Genomic DNA, 22,389 nt, shown 5'->3' on the forward strand with positions numbered 1-22,389 from the left:
AGTGCCGTCCTTTGTTTATCTTTCAAGTTGAATTTTAGCTTCAAATCTTTAAGGGCTGTGGCCAAAGCCGAGTCGAAAGATAACTGTTTATTGTGCGCCGGTTGTTTCTGTCAGAATCGTCACGCCTCTGTTGTCACTTCGTTACGCCCGCCTTCTGACTCTACACTTCATGGTGATTGGTCCGGCCAGTTTTAGGAGAATCCAGCCTCGAGACTTATGGAGGGTAACTAGACCCTCCCTGGCAGAGAATTAAATTCGTTGCCGTGGGTGGTCTAGCGCAGCTAGGCTAGAAAAATCATACAAATACTCACAAAATTAAAAACTGCATGCATATCAGCGTAAATCATCAACATACTCAGTTATACTGTAACTGCCACAAAATCTCAGTTTAGCCCTGAATGAAAATGAAATAATCATGAAACACTTAGTTTTTAACTACATGAAAAAATAATGAAATTCTCAGTTTTTAATTGCATGTTACAAATCATCCATCCATTCTCTATACACCGCTTTATCCTCATTAGGGTCGTGGGGGGTGCTGGAGCTTATCCCAGCTGACTCGGGCGAAGGCAGGGGACACCCTGGACAGGTCGCCAGTCTGTCGCAGGGCTATGTTACAAATTATGAAATGCTATACTTTGTTTATCGAAAGTGATTGCTACTTTCCTGTGATTAGAGGAAGGCAGACCTACACAAATACTCACCAATCTCAAGGTGCAGCCGGTGGCCAAAACACTGCAGTCTTGTCCATTTATTCAGGCTCACAGCTTTTTTATATTGGTCCCGTTATCTGTGGTGATGCACACTTGACGAGTTTTTAACAAGTTCCATGACAAGAGAGCTTCTTGTAGCCCCTGTGCAATGAGCTCTCCTGTATGATCATCGGGGAAAAAGCTTGTTTGAAGGCACGAACTTTGCAACTCCCAGTTGTTGATATAATGCACTGTTAAACTGAGATAAGGCTCACAGTTTCTGCTGGACCATAGATCCGTAGTTGTGGAGAAGTAGGTCACATTTGTCAGCTGGTAGGACACATTTGCTCTTACCGATGTGTATAACTCAGGCAGCGCCTTTTCTGCAAAAAAATTGCGACCGGGCAAAACATATTTCGGGTCAAGTGTCATGATGAGATTTCTGAATCCTGACTTTTCCACCATGCTAACCGGAGCCATGTCTTTGGCGATGTATTTTGTCATTGCGTTCGTGATGTCTGTCCATCTCGGACTTTTTTTGTCATAAGGGACTGAATTTGCAAACGACGCTGCCAGAGTCATTTGCTTTGCTGCTGATGCCTTTGACTTTTCATGTTGTGATGGAGATGTGATTGTGCGGAGCTTGAGGCATTCTTCATTTTGTAGCGGATGGCATTTCAGGTGGTGAAACAAATTCGTGGTGCTGCTACCTTTGGTGGCAACGGTTTTGCGGCATATTTTGCAAATAACCGTACCGAACCTTTGTTTAGCGTCTTCCTGGTGGAACCCAAACCACTGCCAGATGATAGAGCCAGTGTTGTTCTTCCTCGGAACCAAGTCCTCTTTCTCCATCGTGAATTAACATCGACAAACTTTTAAACTAGCTTGGACTCCCTCGCTGTTTTTCTTTCCGTTCCCTCCTCACTTGACACAAAAGTACCCATGCGCATTGGGGAATTTCCTGGGTGGGTGGGGCGTCTGATGCCTGGTGTCAGAGAGGAGACCTCGGTGGGAGTGAAAGTAATAAACTCCGAAGAGAATTGCATGCCAACGGCTGAAAAAATTTACATGACAATTTATACTCGATGTTTGCGATATACTCATTTTATACATCTTACGTCGAGCAAGCCGCGATGTATCGAGTATATTCGCTATATCGCCCACCCCTGGGCTACCTGGTTGATCCTGCCAGTAGCATATGCTTGTCTCAAAGATTAAGCCATGCAAGTCTAAGTACACACGGCTGGTAACAGTGAAACTGCGAATGGCTCATTAAAACAAATCGGATGAACATCGGTGCTGCATCGTGCATATATTATGTATGCATGATGCGGCGCGGATGTCCGTATGTGTTCCGCACTCCAGTTGGACGGTGATTTCTGTTGCATTGCGCACCCACTTCCGTTTTTGATGACGTATCGTGCTCAGATGATTCGTCGACGCGTCGTTAATTGCAGCCCTAGTGTTGGAATGGCATTAGATCCTTTCTGGACGGGTTGGGAGACGCTAAGCCTCTTCTGGGCTCCTGGGGAGTTGCTGCGCCTTCTTGAGGCTGCCGAGGAGGAGCTAGGCGCCACGCCTTTTCAAGGATTCAGGGGAGGCGGTTTGCCTCACCAAAGCTGCGGGGGGAGGCGTTTTGCCTCACCAAAGCTGCGGGGGAGGTGTTTTGCCTCACCAAAGCTGCGGGGGAGGCGTTTTGCCTCACCAAAGCTGCGGGGGAGGTGTTTCGTCTCACCAAAGCTGCGGGGAAGGCGTTTCGCTTCACCAAAGCTGCGGGGAAGGCGTTTCGCTTCACCAAAGCTGCGGGGAAGGCGTTTTGCCTCACCAAAGCCGCAGGGGAAGCGGGACGCTTTGACAAGGACACGGAGGAGGCGAGATGCCTCGACAAGGACACGGAGGAGGCGGGACGCCTCAGCAGGGACACGGAGGAGGCGGGACGCCTCGACAAGGACATGGAGGAGGCGGGACGCCTCCTTAAGGCTGCAGAGGAGGCGGGATGCCTCCTTAAGCCTGCAAATGGAGCTTTTCGGGGGTCTCGGGGAAAGCTTTTAGCTCCTTCAAGGCTGCAAGGGGAGCATTTTGCTCTCTAGACGCTGCAGAGGGAACTCTTTGCTCTTTAGATGCTGCAGAGGGAGCTTTTGGCTCATTAGACGTGGCAGGGGTAGCCTTTTGCTCTCTTATCGCTGCAGGGGGAGCTTCTAGCTCCTTTAAAGCTGCAGAGGAAGCTTTTGGCTTCCTCAAAGCTACAGGGGAAGCCTTTTGCTTCCTTAAGGCTGCAGAGGAGGCTGGGAGCCTCAACACTGCAGGGTCCACAAGGACTGAAGACCGGGCGATGGCCCCCACATGGACTGAAGACGGGGCGACAGCCCCCACACAGACTGAAGACAGGGCGACAGCCCCCACAGGAACCGAAGACGGGGCGATGGCCCCCACAGGAACCGAAGACGGGGCGACGGGCCCCACAGGAACCAAGGGGAACTTTTTCTTTGGGAACCAAGTTGTCCCCTGGATGGTAGCTGTATTGCCCATTGAGTTCCCTCAAAGGGAGCGTATTTGTCATATTCTGCCATGATATGAGAGGTCCTATACGTCCACACTGCACTGAAACAACTACACTGATTCAAAGGAGGATTGTGCCTGCAGGGTTCAATTTTGGCTGGCTCATTCTGTCATGATCTCGGCAGGTGAACCCAAGCAGCAGGCACAGACTAGCAGGTGAATTAATAATGGTTTAATGAATATAAATAAAAACAGAAGACTTTCAATCAGTGAAGCAGAGGGGAATAACAGAATGGGGAAAACCAAAACTGAACTAAACTAAGGGCGGACCACAAGGCTGAGGAAAAAACTAAACATAAACTAAACTCACAGGGAAGGTGATTCATTGAAAGTCCAGGGTACAGGAGACGAGGTGGGGAGCAGAGCTGGGGGAGCCGGTGGTGGGGGCGTAGCGATGGCTGGAGGTCAGACAGTCCGGGAGCCGACAGAGGAGGGAAGATGGAGCCAGGGGGCGTAATCGAATGTGGGGGCTGAGTCCTGGTAACGGCGTGCGTGTGGTGGAGAGTGGCGTGTCTCTGCATGAAGCAATGAGCCAGCAGTCCATTGAGTGGAGAGCCAGGCTTAAATGCTGCGCTGATTGCAACTCACGCCAGCTGTGTTGGAAGCGCAGCCGCTCATCATTAATGAGACGAGCCCGAGCACAGGAGCAAGAGGGGGCGTGACAAAAACAGAGGAAAAAATTTGGAATAGTCGTTATTTATCAGTTATTATGTAATGATTTTACTGGTCCATTTGAGATCAATTTGGGCTGAACGTGACCCCTGAACTAAAAGGAGTTCGACACCCCTGTTTTAGGGATACAAATGGGATCAGCTGCAGCACCTCTTGGTATGAGGCACCAGCACAGGTAACACTGATAATACATGTAACACACACATGGATGGTGTGAACTAAACTACAATACATACAAGGCATACATGGATGGTGTGAACTAAACTACAATACATACAAGGCATACATGGATGGTGTGAACTAAACTACAAAATCTGATGAGAGAAAAAGCTACACGGAGAGGTAGAGAGCAAGCAATCAGTAACCTGGGATAAATGAATCTCTAAAGGCGTGGACTGAAATGACTAAACATGTCACGTCAAAGGAAGTATATGCCAAAGCTTTTCTATCGTCCTTTATGTGTACTTAACAGTTAGAGGTATGCATGGGATGCAGATGCACCACACCAGTGTGAGAAGGGATTTACATATAATATGGTTTAGCACTGCTTAGCTGGAACAATGTTACAATAAAAAAAACAAAAAAAGATTACATTAAAGCTCAGTGAACTGATATTTCTTTATATTTCAGATTGCCATACTCTGAGTTAAATAAAGGTTTTACTTTTTTACGGTGAAAGACATTAAATAACTGCTGACTACAGTATTTTTAAATCAGTCGTTTCATGCTGTGCTTTTTACTTTTTCTGCCTCATTAAAACAGTTTGTTTTCATTCAAAATAATGTTGGTAATGATATAAAATTAGGATATTATTTGATGATGTGGTGGTACACTGTGTTTACATGGGAAAATCTAGATTAAAACTAAACGAGGTTTTAAAATAAAATCAGGGAATTTACAGGATAAAAATGAAATTGTGTCAAGATGAAATAAGATCATAAAACACTGAAATAAACAAAACTGACAATATTCGATAGATGCAACAAAAATTGTGCATTGTTTTATTAAGGAAGTGACTTCATTGACTCTGCAGACCTTTGAACATTGAGGCTGACTGAAGCTCCACTCTGTTAGCTTCACATGAGTCCATGAAGTGATTTAAATGTTATCAGAAACCTGTTGAAAACAACTCAACTCTAAAACTGACTGGAACTCAGTTACAAAAAACAAACACTGAGGTCATATTATCTTGTCTCTTCAAATTTGTTAAAAGCTCAGGACTTAAATGAAGTCTGTACCTACCTCTGCTCTGATTCATTTCATTTTGTAGCCCGCTGCTCTGATGAGGCAGGTGGTGTTTTCTCTGAACAGCAGAGTCAAGCTAATGTTCGTTTTGTAGTGAAAAGGTTGACTTAGCATGGGACTCATTTCTGGCCAAATCAAAGTAAAATTACCGCTATTGATTATCTTTGTCATCTGGGTCAATAGATACAATATTGTAATAATACGCTTGGATGGTGCTTTTTCAAATGCGTGTCTAAGTTTGACGTGTTGCTGGATGCGTAGTTGAGGACCGCTTCACAGTGTCGGCATTCGGCTTTTGTCTTGCCCACTTGTTTTTCTACTTTTTCGTACTTCACTGGGAAACCGAAGTGATCCCAAATGGGTGATTTTAATGATGCCGGAGCGTCTTCCAGCTCTAGCTTCTTCTTCTTGTTGCTCGCATTAGCCATGAAGTGCCGGTGTTGTGCCGAGTTGTGCCTGCCAGTCGAGATCTGCATGCAGGTCCAAACTTTCATATAGCATCTTTTCATTATCAAAAAGTACTGTGCCGTAGAAAACAGTTTGTCGTCTCATAGTTTCCATTTTAGCAGAGAGGGCGCGCTCCCACGACCTGCATGTATATCTCGGCACAACACCGGCAGGAGAATAAACAATTCCTCCCATCCTGTGGTTCCCTGGAAACTCCTACTTGTTTTTAGTTCCGCAATACTGCACGACTGTGAGCGGGAAAACATCCACCGCAGCTGTGGGCACTACGAAGTTTTAGGTTTCACAATTCAAACAATTCTGTACATTCTTAATAGTCTTAAAATTTTCGTACCGCGGTACACCTCTGTACCGAACCATACGGGCCTGTACTGAACGGTTCGGTACCAATACGTGTACTGTAGCATGAACCACTCTTGACTTGACTCTTTCTTTCTCTTTTTTGGAACATGCTGAACTTCTCCAAGCTTGACATGATTCACAGCTCCATACACACACCACTAACACACACAGACACACCCCGCTAACACACACCGCTAACACACACCACTAACACACAGAGACACACACCACTAACACACACCGCTAACACACACAGACCATAGACTGTATATATAATGGACGTAGCATCTGGCTCCAGAATTGAAGCCAACCCGGAAGTGTCAAAAACTTGCAATATCCCGCCGTCCGCTAGGGTTGGCTCCAAAAAGCTTTTTCTCCATAGACCCCAATTCATTTTTGGAAAAAATAAAATTTGATAGATTGATTTTCTACAGCTCAGGATTTTTTCCCGTTAGTTTTCATGGTCAAAATGAGAGATCAGGTGGCCGATCTTAAAATAAATCAATACTGAATTTTAAATAAATCGTTAAAGTTGGCGGAGCCAGGGGGCGTGGTTATACTTGATGGACAGCAACAGAAGCCTCTGCGGTAAAACGTGGGCGGGATAAGAGAGTCCTCAGCCAATCCTGCCCCTAGTTGCTCTCCGGTCCAGTCTGTTTGATGACGCTTTTTACGTCACTGGCTCCAAAAAATCCAAAACGGCGACCAGGAAGTAGCAAAATCCGGGCTTCATTTTCTCGGCGTTGAAACCAATGGGTGACGCCACAGTTAGTTTACGCCTGACACAGACACACAACACTAACACACACCGCTAACACACACCGCTAACACACACAGACACACCGCGCTAACACAACCCGCTAACACACACCGCTAACACACAGCAACACACTCAGACACACAACACGCTATAATTGACGCTATATAAATAAAATTGAATTGAATTGAATTGAATTAACACACACTGCTAACACACCAGTAACACACCCTGCTAACACACGCTGCTAACACACACCGCTAATACACACAGACACACCCCGCTAACACACACCACTAACACACACGCCGCTAACACTCACCACTAACACACCCCGCAAACACACCGCTAACACACCCCACTAACACACACCATTAACACACCCCGCTAACACACACCACTAAGACAAACCACTAACACACACAGACACACACACCACTAACACACCACTAACACACACCGCTAAGACACACCGCTAACACACATCGCTAATACACACCACTAACACACACAGACACACACCACTAACACACAGACACACCCCGCTAACACACACCGCTAACACTCACCACTAACACACCCCGCTAACACATGCCGCTAACACACACCGCTAACACACACAGACTTTTAATCTATTTTCCTTGGTAGTGAGTAAACATTAGCCAGGACATTGCCTGGTAGTGTTTGTGGGAAAGCCTTTAATCTCAGCTGTTTATAGTTTCTGCATCAGTGCCCTGTTCTTCCACTCAGACACAGCTTCTGTTTTGGTGGTATTTTTGTGATCTCTGGGAACAGATGAAACCAGAAGTCCCAATAGTCAGTCATCTGTGTATTTAAACTCTACCATATTATGATCTATTTTCTGCCATTCATGGTTCACGTCATCAGATGCTTCTTGTTTTGTTTTGTTCATACAGTTGGCAATTTTAATTACACTACTGTTCTAAAATTTGGGGTCAATTAGAAATATCCTTATTTCTGAAAGAAAAGCATTTTTTTCAACAAAGATAACATGAAATGAATGATAAATTCAGTGAGAAAAAATTAATGTGGTAAATGACTATTGTAGCTGTAAACGGCTGATTTTTAATGGAATATCTCCATAGGGGTACAGGGGAACATTTCCAGCAACCATCACTCCTGTGTTCTAATGCTAAATTGTGTTAGCTAATGGTGTTGAAAGGCTCATTGATGATTAGAAAACCCTTGTGCAGTTTTGTTACCACATGGATAAAAATGGGAGTTTAATGGAAAACATGGAATTGTCTGGATGAGCCCAAACACTTGAACAGTAGTCTATGAAGTAGAAGTATATCGTGACACTTGTCATCTCAGGGCTCTGTAGACAGTAAAAATCAAGACCTTAAAGAATATTACAGAGAAGCCCAACATTTCTTCTTTGACCAGAGAAACTGATCAAACTCCCTTTTAACAAGAAGAAATTGAAGGCGGACAAACATCTACTACAAAGAGCTGAAAGACAAAAGACACCAAAAGACAATAAACTCTGAGCAGGTTGGTGAGACCGATAACTGAAGATCAGAAACATGCAGAGGTACAGGGAGAGAGAAGACAAAACACGAACTATGGGAGAGAGCAGAGACCCAGGTAAAGCATATAAAAGTATGGAGTGAATAAATAGAGGAGAGGAGCTCCGTGCATCGTGGTAAGCTGAGGCATAACAACAAAACTAAGAGATGCTGGTTTAGGATCACCTGAACTAAGATTTATCCATCCATCCATCATCTATACACTGCCTAATCCTCATCAGGGTCATGGGGGGGCGGAGTCTATCCCAGCTGACTGAGGGTGAACATTCAGCTGGACAGGTAACAGTCTGTCACAGGTTCACCTGGACAGGTAACGGTCTATCACAGGGCTACACATAGAGACAAACAATCACACTCACGTTCACACCTACAGATGTTTAGAATCACCAGTTAACCTCAGCATGTTTGTGGACTGTGGGAGGAAGCTGGAGAACCTGGAGAAAAGCCACACATGTACAGGAGAACATGGAGACTCCATGCAGGAAGATCCCAGGAAGGCCGGGACACGAACCGGGGATCTTCTAGCTGTATCTACTAAAACTGAAATGTGTGTTTTTTTTACACACACCTTTAACTGACATGTCACCAAACTAAACCAGGCCTTTATCTGCATGAAATCAGTCTTTTGAAAGTACCACCAACCTGAGTCAGATCTTTTACTAAGGAGATCCCAGCCATACAGCATGTGTTCTGCAAAGCATGTTCTGCCACCTGGTGGACAAGGCCACACACTGCAAGAGCTGTGTTTCTGAAAAACACTCCATCGAGGGTCTCATGTTGAGACCATGTGACCAATAATACTACTGCAGGAACATGTGAACACAGCTGTGTCTACATGAGAATTACACCAAGATGAATATTTATGCCACACATTGTATTGTTAGAATGATTAATAAATATAGCCCTGGACACACACAGACCAACACTGAGGTATTTATCTTAGCATTAGCTACGGTCTCCTCTCTGTCAGGACTTCAGCCAAATTAAGCAGATATTGAGCTGTAATATTGAATTATTTAGGAAGAGTTGTTGAAAATGTTTTCATCAGCATCAACAACACTCAGACTGACAGAACAAACGTAAGAAAGTCTCTGAGTACGTTGACTTTAGATTGTCTGACTGTTGCTTGCCGCACTGCTTTAAATCTGCTCTCCTTTAGAGGTTCTAAGAACACAGATGTTGTTTCCTTCTGTCCAGTGGTTCAACATTGTGTGGAGCTAAATCGGTTTCATTCCATCTTGTGGGAATTCTGAGAGAATGATAACATAAAAATCTGCTGGCTGTATTGGCTGGCAATCTGAAAAGGTAATTTCAAGCCTCAGTCATATTGTGTTCCATTGCTCATTCTCACACACTGATCAGAGTGTGTGTGTACAATGATGTGGAAGCCTGCTGGAGGAGATAATGCAGTGATGGGCCACTGTCAAATATTTTCAGTCACTTTCTGCTCGTAGAACTCTCACAAACACGGCAACACGCACGTTCATATGTGTTTTATGTATGTTTGGGTGCATGTATGTAGACAGCATGTTAGGTGTTCCTCAGCCTGCTATCAGTCTGTGCTCATGCTTTATTCTCATGTTAACCTGCAGCCTGCATCTGATAAGGCTCCCTTTGCATGTTGAAAGGCCTTTTTGCTCTTATTGTTCAGAGGTGGCAGGGACCTGAAAGTGACTTGTCAAACTGTCAGCTACACCCTCCTTTCCCTCTTCCACGTCTTTCCCATCCAGTCTGATGCCACATTGTAGATGATTTGTGCTGTCTTTTATTAGTCCCAGCATGGAGCTCATATGTCGTTTCTGTCTGTCACAATACTCTCCTGTCTCACAGACTGGACCGTCTGCTTTTTGGTAACAATACTGTAGTTTTAACTACAAAGGTAAAGATGTTTTTACCTCAGAGATAAATTAGTTTGTTGTTGTATGATCCTAAATATTTAATGGAGTGTTTTTACACCGAAAGCTCTGGTGGCTGTAATTTTTACAACTTGTTTATCCACTGATGGTATTGTTTTATGTCACACTGAGCATGTAGAGGTTGCCTTCCTCTCCTGACCCTTACAGGCCTCCTTACCACTGTGTTCAGAGTTCAGGATGAACTTCATTCTAACTCATCAACTTGTACCTGCACTAACTAGGAGTTCAGCTGTGAACCAGAGCCTGTGTGGAGCTCATGTTCATATCAGGACAGCATTGTTCTGAAAAACAATTTGACATCATTGTTTATTTAGAGTTTATGTTTTCAGTGACTTGTAAAGTTGGGTACAAGTTCTGATACGTCCCATTGTCCTGTGAAGCCTGTCCCATCTGACTTAGGGTGAAAGATCTTGGACAGGTCCTCAGTCATATGTTACAGCCATATAAGCTCATTTACAATCACTTTACCTAAGCATGAGCTCTGACTGTGGCCATTACAAAACCTAGATTTCTGCGTACTGTAGCTTTAGCAGACATTAGTTTCCATGTAACGCAGACATTTGTGGAATAGTTGTCATGGATTGACTGACGAGGTAAATTACCGGTTGTCTATACAAACAGCAGGACAGAGGACTGAAGGAAGGTTTGAGGCAGCAGAGACAGAAAAAAACATTTTACGTGCACCTCAGTAGCAGATTTCAGTTTGCTGGGAAGACGGATGAACAAACTGTGAATGAGAGAAGGTCCTGACTTAAAGAAGCTGGTAGAACCGAGTCAAACCCAGTGTGATGCCTTGTTTTTGCCGTGCTACAGATAAAATATGTGTTTTAGCATTCTTATTCATGAATGGTCATAGATAAAAATCCTCAGACAGATTGCTGAAGTAAGAATAAACACCAGGTCAGGAGGTGTAGCTCTCATACCTATGGGTACCTATTTGAACCATTTATCCACTCGTTCAGTTACTCATCTCTGCATTCCTTTTATCTGTCCATCATTACAGTTCACTGTTATCCTTCCTCTCAAGCTCATTCAGACCCATAAATAGTTCAATAAAAGTTTAGCATTGAGTTAATTTTTCTAGTAATCGCTGATACTGCAGACAAACCACCTGAGGTGTTTGTACCACGGTTTGGGAATCGCTGCTCAAAACAGCAGGTGTCTGTTCTTGTTGACTTGTAGCCAGTAATGAAGACTGTGTGAGAAATTGTATTTCCCTTATGCCCAACAGCATGCGGATTTATTTATTCACTGAAAACAAGCAGGGAAGCAAAACAACAAATTCAAAAAAGAAACATAAAGATGAACTCAAATAAGGTTCCCAAAGTCAACTAAAATATAGAACAAAAAACACAACTGAAATAAGAAACCAGAAAGGAAACTCAAATAAGTAAAATGCAGTCAGTCCTCGACCGTGGGACGCCAGCAGCAGCTAAAGGCAGCCCCGAGTCGGCTGAAGAAGTTCTGAACCCTGTTCAGCATTTTTCTACCAGAACCAGAGGAGGCTGAGGCTCTGAGGTCTCTGGATGTATCTCCATCAGAAGACATGGGATGTGGTTCTTCATCATAGGAGTCAAAAACTACATTAGAAGTCGGCACAAGTGATTCTTCACCATCAGAAGACCAGAGGAGTGTTTCTTCGTCTTTGGACCAAAGAGGTGGTTCTTCATCATTGGAGTCAAAGGCTCCATCAGAAGTCCAGGAAAGTCCAGGTTTAGAGGCTTCTGAGATGTTCAGCTTGTCTGCTGAGTCCTCCACCGGCAGATGCTCATCAGAGCTTTCAAGGTGATCAAACTGGATAAAGTAAAAAATCAGTTAATCACTAACTCCATCAGATCATCCAGCCTCATGTGTTCTCTACTATTGGTGTAAACTTACTATTCTATGCTGATAGTGTTCACAGGCAGGTGGGACATGGTGATAAATGGGTGCTGCAGAGCTTCACGGGGAGAGATTCTTTGATCCCCGTCAAGATGCAGCAGTTGTTTCAGGAAGTCCACAAAAGCAAGTGTGTCCTCAAATTCAGCACAGCCTTTTCTCGGATAGATCTGCATTTGGAAACAGAGTCAGGTTAGCTGATCAGCTCTCACCTTTCAGAGAGAAATCAACAACTGGAGCTTATTCAGTCTAAACTAATACAACACAGCAGAGAGCACCTACATCTACCAGCTCCTCCAGAGGGCTGGGCAGCACCACCGAGTTGCTCCATGGCTTTGCTTCAATGCCGTTGACATCTGAGTATTCTTCTGGTGTCTTAAGGAAAAACACAAATATATGAAAACTGCTTTAGAATAGCTCACAAAAATATTTCACCAACAATAATCGAGACAAATTTGTGACTCTACCATCAATCTCCAAGTTGGACCATCAGCAGCCTCCTGCTCAGTGAAGAAGAACTTGGTGTTTATTCCAGCGTGGAGCAGGTGGTCGTCCGGCAGACCCAGAACGTCAACAATGCATTTCATCTGCAAATATAATATACATTCACATCAACTGATGTTGTGCATGAGACTTCCACTTGGTTCTAGATATTGTTCTGAAGCAGAGGCAGTCAACAGGGAAGGGGTTGTCAGCGAGGTAGAGGAAGGCCAGGATGCAGCCCATGCCCCACACATCAACAGTCTCAGTGAACGGGAGGCCGAGGACAACTTCTGGAGCCCTGAGGAAGGAAGACTAGTCAAATATGAGACATCTGTTGGCGAGGTTTGAGGCCAAACAGAACCAGGTGGAAGTTTAGACTTCTCATCCAGAAAAACATCTGAGCCATTCAGGAGGAACCCACCTGTACCCCCATGGCTGAATTTCCAGCCCAGCCCGGATTTTGGAGGCTGACATGGCTTGACCAAAGTCGATTAATTTGACCCTGAGGGGCTGGTCCTGCAGATTGACAAACGTGACGTTGTCCGGTTTGATGTCTGCGTGGAGGATACCAAGACCCTTCAAGGCGTCCAAAGCAACCATCAGCTGCAGGGACAAAACAAGAATGGACAGGTTTGGGATTTAGTCGACCACATGTTGCAGTGCAGGATTAGAGGTAGGGCTATGGTTATATTCACTGATCAGCATAAAAATAGAGGATTGTTTATAGTCCAATCAAACAAACCTGCTTTGCAATAGGGCGGATCTCCTGGAGAGACAATGGCTGATAGTCTTGTTTTTCAATCAGGTCATAGAGACTTCTCTCCAGCATCTCAAATGCTAGACAGGTGTGCCCGATGTGTTCAAACTGCTCAAAGAACTTGACCACATTAGTGAGGTCTGGATTGAGGACACTGATCGCTTTCAACATGGAGAGCTGGGGAGAAAATAGGAGGATGTAGTCTACATTACATGAAGAGAAAATATCAGCAGCTCATGGTACATATTCTGCTGGAGAATTCAACACCAGAGTACGGAAATATAATCAAAAAGAGTCAAAATTTGTACCTCTTTTTCGGTGTCCTGGGCAAAATCAGTGTTTTTGATGATCTTGACAGCCACTGTCTTGTCGGTGTCCATGTCACAGCATCTGGCTACTTTTCCAAAGCAGCCTTCACCAATGAAGTCCAGAACGAAGTAGCGAGACGAGCTGCTGAGCAGCGTTTGACCCAGCTGGACCTCAGGTGCTGTTGGTGCGACTGTGGAGAAAAATATATTTTCAACATGTGTGGACCATTCAGTCACATATCATGAACATTAACTAGAAATATATCAATACTGATGATAGTCTGACCCGTTTAGAAGAACACATTTAAAATCAGAGAGATCAGATAAACGTCAAACCACTGACTTCAAGTCTGATTACTGTAATTTAAATGGAACATTTAGAGCAACAATACAATAACTTTATTAATCCCCGAAGGGAAATTCAATTGTCTGGTCTCATCTGTTTACTTTAGAATTAATTAAATAGTCTAATTGCTGATGGTAGAAAGATTTTCTGAATCTTCCAGTCCTGCAGGGATAGGAGCTGTCCACTGATGTTTTGTTGTTCTCTGAGGCAGATGTGAAGTGGATTATCCATGTTTGTCAGAATGGCCTCCATCTACTGATAAGTGCCTTCAGTGACTAGAGTCACTAAAACTGTTTGCTACTCAACGCCTCCAAGACAAAGAAAATGATCATAGATTTCCACAGAAACAAACCTCTTCATCCAGTGAACACTTGTGGACATCATAAATATTTAGGTATCCACCTTGATAATAAGCTAGACTGGTCTACAAACGTAGACTTCATCTACAAAAAGGGCCAGAGCCGACTTTATGGCTTCAATCGCTGGACATGTGCAGTAAGATGCTGCAGATGTTTCATCAGTCTGTGGTAGCAGGTGTCCTGTTTTATGCTGCAGTCTGCTGGGGAGGCAGTATAAAGAACAAGGATGCAAGGCGTCTGAACAAACTGATTAAAAAAGATTGAACTCATTCACACAGTCTTTGAGCGATTTCAGAAAACTCTAACCCTTCACACTTAGAGAAAGACAAGATTCACCTGAGAGCAGTTTAACAATTCAGGACAGATTTAGAAAGAAAGTCTAGTGGAAATGTACAGAAACATCCTGACATCTTCTGACAGCCTGTTCAACCGTTCTGCAGGTAAAGACTGATGTGATGAACTAATGCTAAATGTTGTGGGGGTGAGACTATTCAACAGAGACCCGTTAGAATACGTTTAGATCAGCTGGACGGAAGCAGCTGATAATGGAGGAAACAGCAGAGAATTGGACAGAATCATTTCATGGATGAAGCAAAACATTTACAACTGGTTCAGAGAAATGAGAAACTGATTTTTGATGTGGACCGGAGACACGGTGATGTGGAGACTGAATAAGAAGTTGAGAGAATTTCAGTTCTGATCTGAAAGACGTACTAAAGATACTGAGAAAAACTGTATTACAATTGGCTCAGGATGTTGAGTCTGTATCCTAGCAACAGTGTCATGGAACCAAGTCAGTTGCTTTGGGTGGGATGTACACAAGTATTGTTATGATATGACTGAACTCCCGTGGAACATACTGTAATATGGCCAAAGGGCTACTGCCAACAGTTTGATATTTAGACAACACAACTTCTCCTGAACAGTTCTGTGTGAGGAGTTACACCATCTCTGGTTAACAAATAAAGCCAGACCTCCTCCTTTCTTCTTACCACTAGCTTTAGCATCTCTGTCTGACCTTATGAGGGTGAAGCCAGGTAGACCCACAGCTGAGTCTGAGATGTTTTGATTCAAACAGGTTTCAGTAAAACACAGCAGACTGCATTCACCGTATGTTTTAACCGTCTTCACCAGTGTCTCCAGTTCACCACTTTTGTTTGGCAGAGATTTAACGTTTCCCATCATGACTAAAGGGCTTATATCTATATTTGATAGCCTTCACCTTTGCACCAGCATGGAAACCACTAAAACACCTTAAGATGCCCACTGAATTGGATGATGCTGTGTAGATTTGTTGTGTCTCACTAAAAATAAATCTCCTCTCTTGAATAAACTCTTCTCCCAGCAGAAACCTCTATCAGCAGCCGACAAAACACGACAAAATACGAAAAAATACAGCAAAAACAGTTAAGAAACACCAAACTTTGCAGCCACTTTCAGAGGCGCAGGTTCCAGAAAGAAAAAAACCCCACACCAAAACAAAACAAAAAAAAAACAGCAGTGTTTGCAGCAGGCACATAAGAATGGCATTACAAATTCAGATAAAAAACATGGATAATCACCTTACAGTATCTTCTATAATGTAAAGTTACCTGAAGTTAAGACATAATGCTTAAAAACACATGAAATAAAATGTTATATGAAAACCCTGCAGTGACACATTTAGAAGTTACAGCTCTACAACAGGACACATGAAGACACAACTAAACTGGAGATTCCCTTTTTCTCTAATATTTTAATTTACTCTTATTTTGTTCTACTTTTCTCATTGTATCTGAACAACAATCTGTAGCAAACGCTGCTCTTAAATAAAACAGACGAGGATTTTCCAGGATTTTCATAAAGAATGTGACCTGGAGCTGCTCTGTCCTCTGCTACATTTAGGTGTGTAAGTGTATTTTCATAGAGGACACGTTTATCACCGTGCTAGTGTTGAGCTTCATTTACCTGATGCACCAGAGATATCTGAGGTTGGCCACGATGACATGTTTCAGTCTGATGTTCTCTTCCTGGTTTCAGAGAGGTTGAGATGAAGCTTAGTCCTCAGAGTTGCTGAATGCTCAAGTTTTGGTCGTCTTCAAATCACTCTTGTCCCAAACATGTGGATGTGTCTCTCAGTGTTGCTGGAGAATGACTACAGATCATCTACAAGCTGCGCTTATCTGCCCTGATGACACAATTCTGTTTAGAATGTTGTTGTTTTTTCTGTTTCAGAATTAAAAAAAAAAACAAGGTGAAAATCTGAGTTCAGCTTCAGAAAGTGTGAACAATTTATCTTTTTTTTTTTTTTACACAAAACAACAATTAAAAAACACAAAATAAGCAATCAGAGATGTAAGAGGAAAACACAGAGACACAAAACAGCCTAAGAAAATACACAAATAACCAGAAAGACACAAAACAGCCTAAGACAATACAATAACAACCAGAAAGACACAAAACAGCCTAAGAAAATACACAAAACAACCAGAAAGACACAAAACAGCCTAAGAAAATACACAAAACAACCACAAAGAGACAAAACAGTCTAAAAAAATACACAAAACAACCAGAAAGACACAAAACAGCCTAAGACAATACAAAAAACTACCAGAAAGACAAGAAACAGCCAAAGAAAATATACAAAAGAACCAGAAAGAGACAAAACAGCCTAAGAAAATACACAAACAACCAGAAAGACACAAAACAGCCTAAGAAAATACACAAACAACCAGAAGGACACAAAGTAGCCAAAGAAAATACACAAAACAGCCACAAAGACACAAAAAAGCCAAAGAAAATACACAAAACAACCACAAAGACACAAAACAGCCGAAGAAAATACACAAAACAACCAGAAAGAGACACAATATGGGAAACACCACCATTCAAAAGTTTGCAGTCACTCAGAAATGTCTTTATTGTTGAAATGAAAGCATTTTTTTTTCAATGAAGATAGCATTAAATAAATAATAAATTCAAAGTAGACATAGTTGATGTGGTAAATGACTATTGTGGCTGTAAACGGCTGATTTTTAATGGAATATCTCCATAGGGGTACAGAGGAACATTTCCAGCAACCATCACTCCTGTGTTCTAATGCTACATTGTGTTAGCTAATGGTGTTGAAAGGCTCATTGATGATTAGAAAACCCTTGTGCAGTTATGTTAGCACATGGATAAAAGTGGGAGTTTTCATGATGACCCCAAACTGTTGAGCCGTCGTGTATTCTGTCATTAACAGCACCAAAGCACCAAGCTGTAGATCTAAGATTTATTTGTATGCAGACATTCCCTGATACCAACCAGCCCAGCTTAGATCGTCATGAATCCGCCGGTATAAACCACTTTCAGATGTGATTACCACAGCGAAAAACATTTCGTGGTGAGCGGCACGAAAAACATGACGAAATCGTGTTGGTGCGCACGAAACCGAAACTAAAACTTACGTGACAGTTTCACGAATCCCCGTGAGACCGGGTTGTACCAACAATGTTCTGCTGAGATGTCTTTAATGATGACATAATATTCCAACAATCCTCCGTGATATTCACTGTGTACATGTAAAGGGAGTTTTAAAAACCCATTCTCTCTGCTGCATCCTGAAGGTAAATGGTTTGCAGATGCAGTATTTCAGTGTCAAACAGAATGCATTCAGGTCTTCCTGATGGGTGCTTCTCCATGGCCAGGCCAGTCACTTCTAAGTGCATCAATCCTTTGGGATCATCACACATGCAGACACATGTGACATGTCAGAGTTAATCTGACAGCCCGGCTCAGAGCTGGAATAAGGGTTTAAATTGTGTTCCTTACACTGTAATCTGACACCTTGTCCATTATCCATCAGTGGCAGCCGTCCCTCGGACCAACACGGCCGTTTATTTCATGTGGACTCAGACACAACATGAGAAGACCCAGGTGAACACAGAAAGCACACCATGATGTATGCACGGACCAAGGCTTCACAGTCCAACACAAGTTTAGCTTTTATTTATTTATTTTTTCAATATGTTTTATTGGTTTTTTACAATTATTTTCCCATAGGGACATAAATGACAGAACAAATGCAAATCACTTCAATTAATACACTCATGTATGAATGTAACAGAGCTTTGTTCAGCAAATACAATAGAAAAAATAAATTCACCATTCCCATCCCTCTGTGCTACCCACCCACCGTTTACATGATGTAAAGCACATTTGAGGAGTAATGAAACACAACTAAGGAAAAGAAAGCAAAAATAGAGCAGATAAAATAACAGATGGGTAAATTTAAAAAATAAATTTGAGGAAAAAAAGGGGAAGAAAGAAGAGAAGAGGAAGGGGGAAAAAGGGGGAGGAGGGTGTTCTCACTGCTGAGATAAAATAAGTAGATCTCACCTCATTCATTGTCAAGGGGCTCTTGCAAGGAGTCATAAAAGTCAAGAAAGGGTCTCCATGTTTTGAGAAAAGATTGAGAAGATCCTTTAAGTGTACAGCTGATTTTCTCTAGTTTTAAAAAGTACATGACATCATTTACTCAATGAGAGAAAGATGGGGGAGCCTGTTGTTTCCATTTGAAAAAGATCAAACGCCTCGCAAGAAGTGTGGTTAAAGCTATGACAGCGCAAGCTTTAATTGGTAAGGCATTTCGAGATTCCTCAGGTATCAAACCAAAGAGGGCACAGATCGGATCAGGAGTTAGCTGGGTTCCAAACATCTCACTAAAAGCTTTGAAGATATTTTCCCAAAAGGTGGAAAGGTTTGGACACAACCAAAACAAGTGTATTAGGTCTGCTGGCTGACCTCTACATCGGGGATAGATCTTTGCCAACCTGGCCCTTGTAAAATGAGCCCTGTGCACCACCTTCAGTTGAATTAAAGCATGCTTGGCAGATGTAGATGATGTATGTATCAAATTTAAGACGGAGTCCCACTGATCATCTCTCAGAACTACTCCCAGGTCTGAATCCCAGGCCTTCCTTAGGTGTTCAGTGGAGTGTGGATTAATACTGTAGATGAGATTGTAGAGATGGGCAACTAGTCCTTTCTTATCTGAATTCAATTCAAGAATATTTTCAATGCACAACTTTATAGGCTTATTTGGAAATGAGCTAAAAGTCTTTTGTACTAAGCTCCTAACTTGTAAGTAACGGAAGAAATGGTTCTTAGGCAAGTCATAGGTTTGGGACAGTTGCGAGAAAGACATAAATATGTCATCTGTATACAAATTACAAATTGACTTAATCCCTTTATTAGACCATAGGTTAAATGCAGGATCAGTACAGGAAGGAGTGAACATGTGGTTTGACTTGACAGGTGAAAAAACAGAAGGTCTCTGTAGCCCGAAATGTTTTCTAAACTGAGCCCAAATTCTTATGGTATGATTAACTATTGTATTTGGACTTAGATTTTTACTAAAAAGAAGAAAGAAGCCTAAGTTTAGCTTTTATTTTTTTATCTAGCATACACAAAATATTAGATTCTACAAGCAGCCTTTGTATGCTGTGGAGACATCTTACTGTAAACTGTGAGTTCATGTGTTTTTCTACCGTGTAGGTTTTGGTAAACGAAGCTGCTGGGAGACTTATGAGAAGAAAAACAAGCATTCAGTGTCATGATGAAGTGATACAGACAAAAGCTGACCCTTAAAAAACCAACTGTGAGAAAAGAAACACGGTTATGGAAGTACAGTTTTAGAGAGAGCGCTGCAGTAATGCTGTTAGAGACGGACAGCAGAGCTTCTATTTCTGGTAGTAACAGGTTCATTACTGTGCTGTCAGATGGTGTAGTGTGGACGTACTGGTGTTATCATGATCTACAGTGGTTTACCTTTCTTTAACCATAAAGTACACATAATCTATCTACAGATTTGTTCAGATACCATCAGTTAATGTGAAGGCAAATGATGTGTAAGTTGATTTTGTTTGAAGGAATTGCTCAAATTCCTTGAACTTCTTGAGTAAATTCAACTTGATTGAACTTGCAAAACAGGGTAAATGCAACCATCCAAGTGGCAACCATTCAAGTTGCCCTAACAGTGCCTGTAAGCAGCTGCTTGTGTGAAAGGTCCTTTAGTGCACTGCGTCGACTGCACTCCTGGCTACGTCAAACAGTGGGTCACAAAAGACTTCAGTCTTGCAGTCATGTGAACTGAAAAAGAGACACTTTCAGTAACTAAATCACAATGAATGATAGAAGCCTTTGCCACCCTGAAAAAGAGACGACAATCCCCTGGGGACAACATATTTTACCACAGGGTCCATTTCAGCTCAGGAACAGCATTTTGAACGTATAAAAATCATGACGGCTGCAGTAGCGTGAACTTCATGTTGACACACAAATTTCTTCTTCAGAAACACTTCAAATGTGATAAATATGAAGGCAAATGATGTTTAAGTTCATCTGGTTTGAAGAATTTGTGGTGTGCATTTTAGCTTCGGAACAACATATGAAGCAGCGAGAAATCATGAAGGCTGAACTGTTTTCAAAAAAATTTCTTCTTCAGAATGACTTGAAATGAGATAAATATGATGACAAATGCTGTTTAAGTTGATTTGTTTGAAGGAATTGTTTGGACTACATATTGTACCAAAGTGGGCATTTCAGATCAGAAAAAGCTTTTTAGATGTACAAAAATCATGAAGGTTGCACTAACGTGAACTTCATGTTAACAGAGAAATTTCTTCTTCAGAATGACTTCAAATGTGATAAACATGAAGGCAAATGGTGTTCATGAGTTCTTTTGAGCGGGCACAAGACATTTGACACGAATGTACATTTCAGCCCAAAGCGCAGCATTTTGAGCGTCGAAAAATCATGAAAGCTGCATTAACATGAACTTCACGTTGACATCGACATTTCTTATACAGAGTGACTTAATATGTGATAACTATGAGGGCAAATGGTTTTTATGTTGATTTTCCTTAACAGGATAGCGGAGACAACTCATTTGGCAAAGCTGTGCATTTCAGCCCGAGCAGCATTTTGAGCATCTAAAATGAATGAAGGCTGCATTAACGTGAACTTCATGTTGACACACAAATTTCTTCTTCACGACTTCGTGTTCATTCTACTCAACAGTTTGAGTAAATATCACTTTATAAAATGAGTTTGTTTGAGACAGTCATAAGATGTACTCACTTTTGTAAGTATATTAAACTTAAAACAGGCCACAATTGCTGCCCTGTTCCGATTGGCTCATAACTGAAAACTGTGCTGTCTGTGCTTGACCTTCGGACTATACCGAGAAGCAATGATCTAAGGACAAGCAATCCTGGACCGAGGATGACTGGATGAAAGCCGTATTCAGTAATGAATCGTGACTCAGCATTTGGCAAGGTGATGATGCTGTAACTTTTGATTAGTTCTCTTTCAATGAGGTTCATGAAGATGACTTCCTTAAGAAAACATGTCAATTTCTACAGTCATTAATGATATGGGGCTGCACATCAGGTAAAAGCACTGGGGAAGCATTTTGAACACTTTTTCCATCAACTGAAAGAATGTTTGGGGAGGATATTATTTTTCAAGATGGTAATGCATTGAGCAAAAACTGTGAAAACTTTCCTTTCAGACAGACACATAAGGTCTACAAATAGTCTAGATCTCAATCCAATTGAAATTCTGTGGTGGACATTTAAGTAATAGAAGTTGGAGCCATGACAAGATTCCAACTTGCAAAGCTGATCTTGCAACAGAGAAAGTTGGAGCCAGGTTGACGAAGAATACTGTTTGTATTAATCATCAACCAGCGAGAGATGGTGCAACAATTTTGTTGTGGGGTGTTGGAGTCTTTAGCTTTTTGTTTTTCATGATTCCATAATTTTTTCTTCAGAATTGAGTCTTTTTTTTCCTCTCTGCTTGATTTAAAACAGCAATTGCTATTGACTACCACAAATTTTTTATTGATTGCTATTAGTGTTTTATAAAGCCAGAAAGTTGTCATTTTAAATTATTGTAGTTTGTGGCATGTCTGTGATGTCCTTTTTTCTACAATAGTAAGACTGGTGATTCCATAATTTTTGCCAGGGGTTGTATACACTGCCTCTATACTCATTGACTCAGTGCACAGTGAACTCATAGCACATAACAATGTGCTA

The sequence above is a fragment of the Acanthochromis polyacanthus genome, chromosome 2, assembly GCF_021347895.1.
Source record: "Acanthochromis polyacanthus isolate Apoly-LR-REF ecotype Palm Island chromosome 2, KAUST_Apoly_ChrSc, whole genome shotgun sequence".
NCBI lineage: Eukaryota > Metazoa > Chordata > Actinopteri > Pomacentridae > Acanthochromis > Acanthochromis polyacanthus.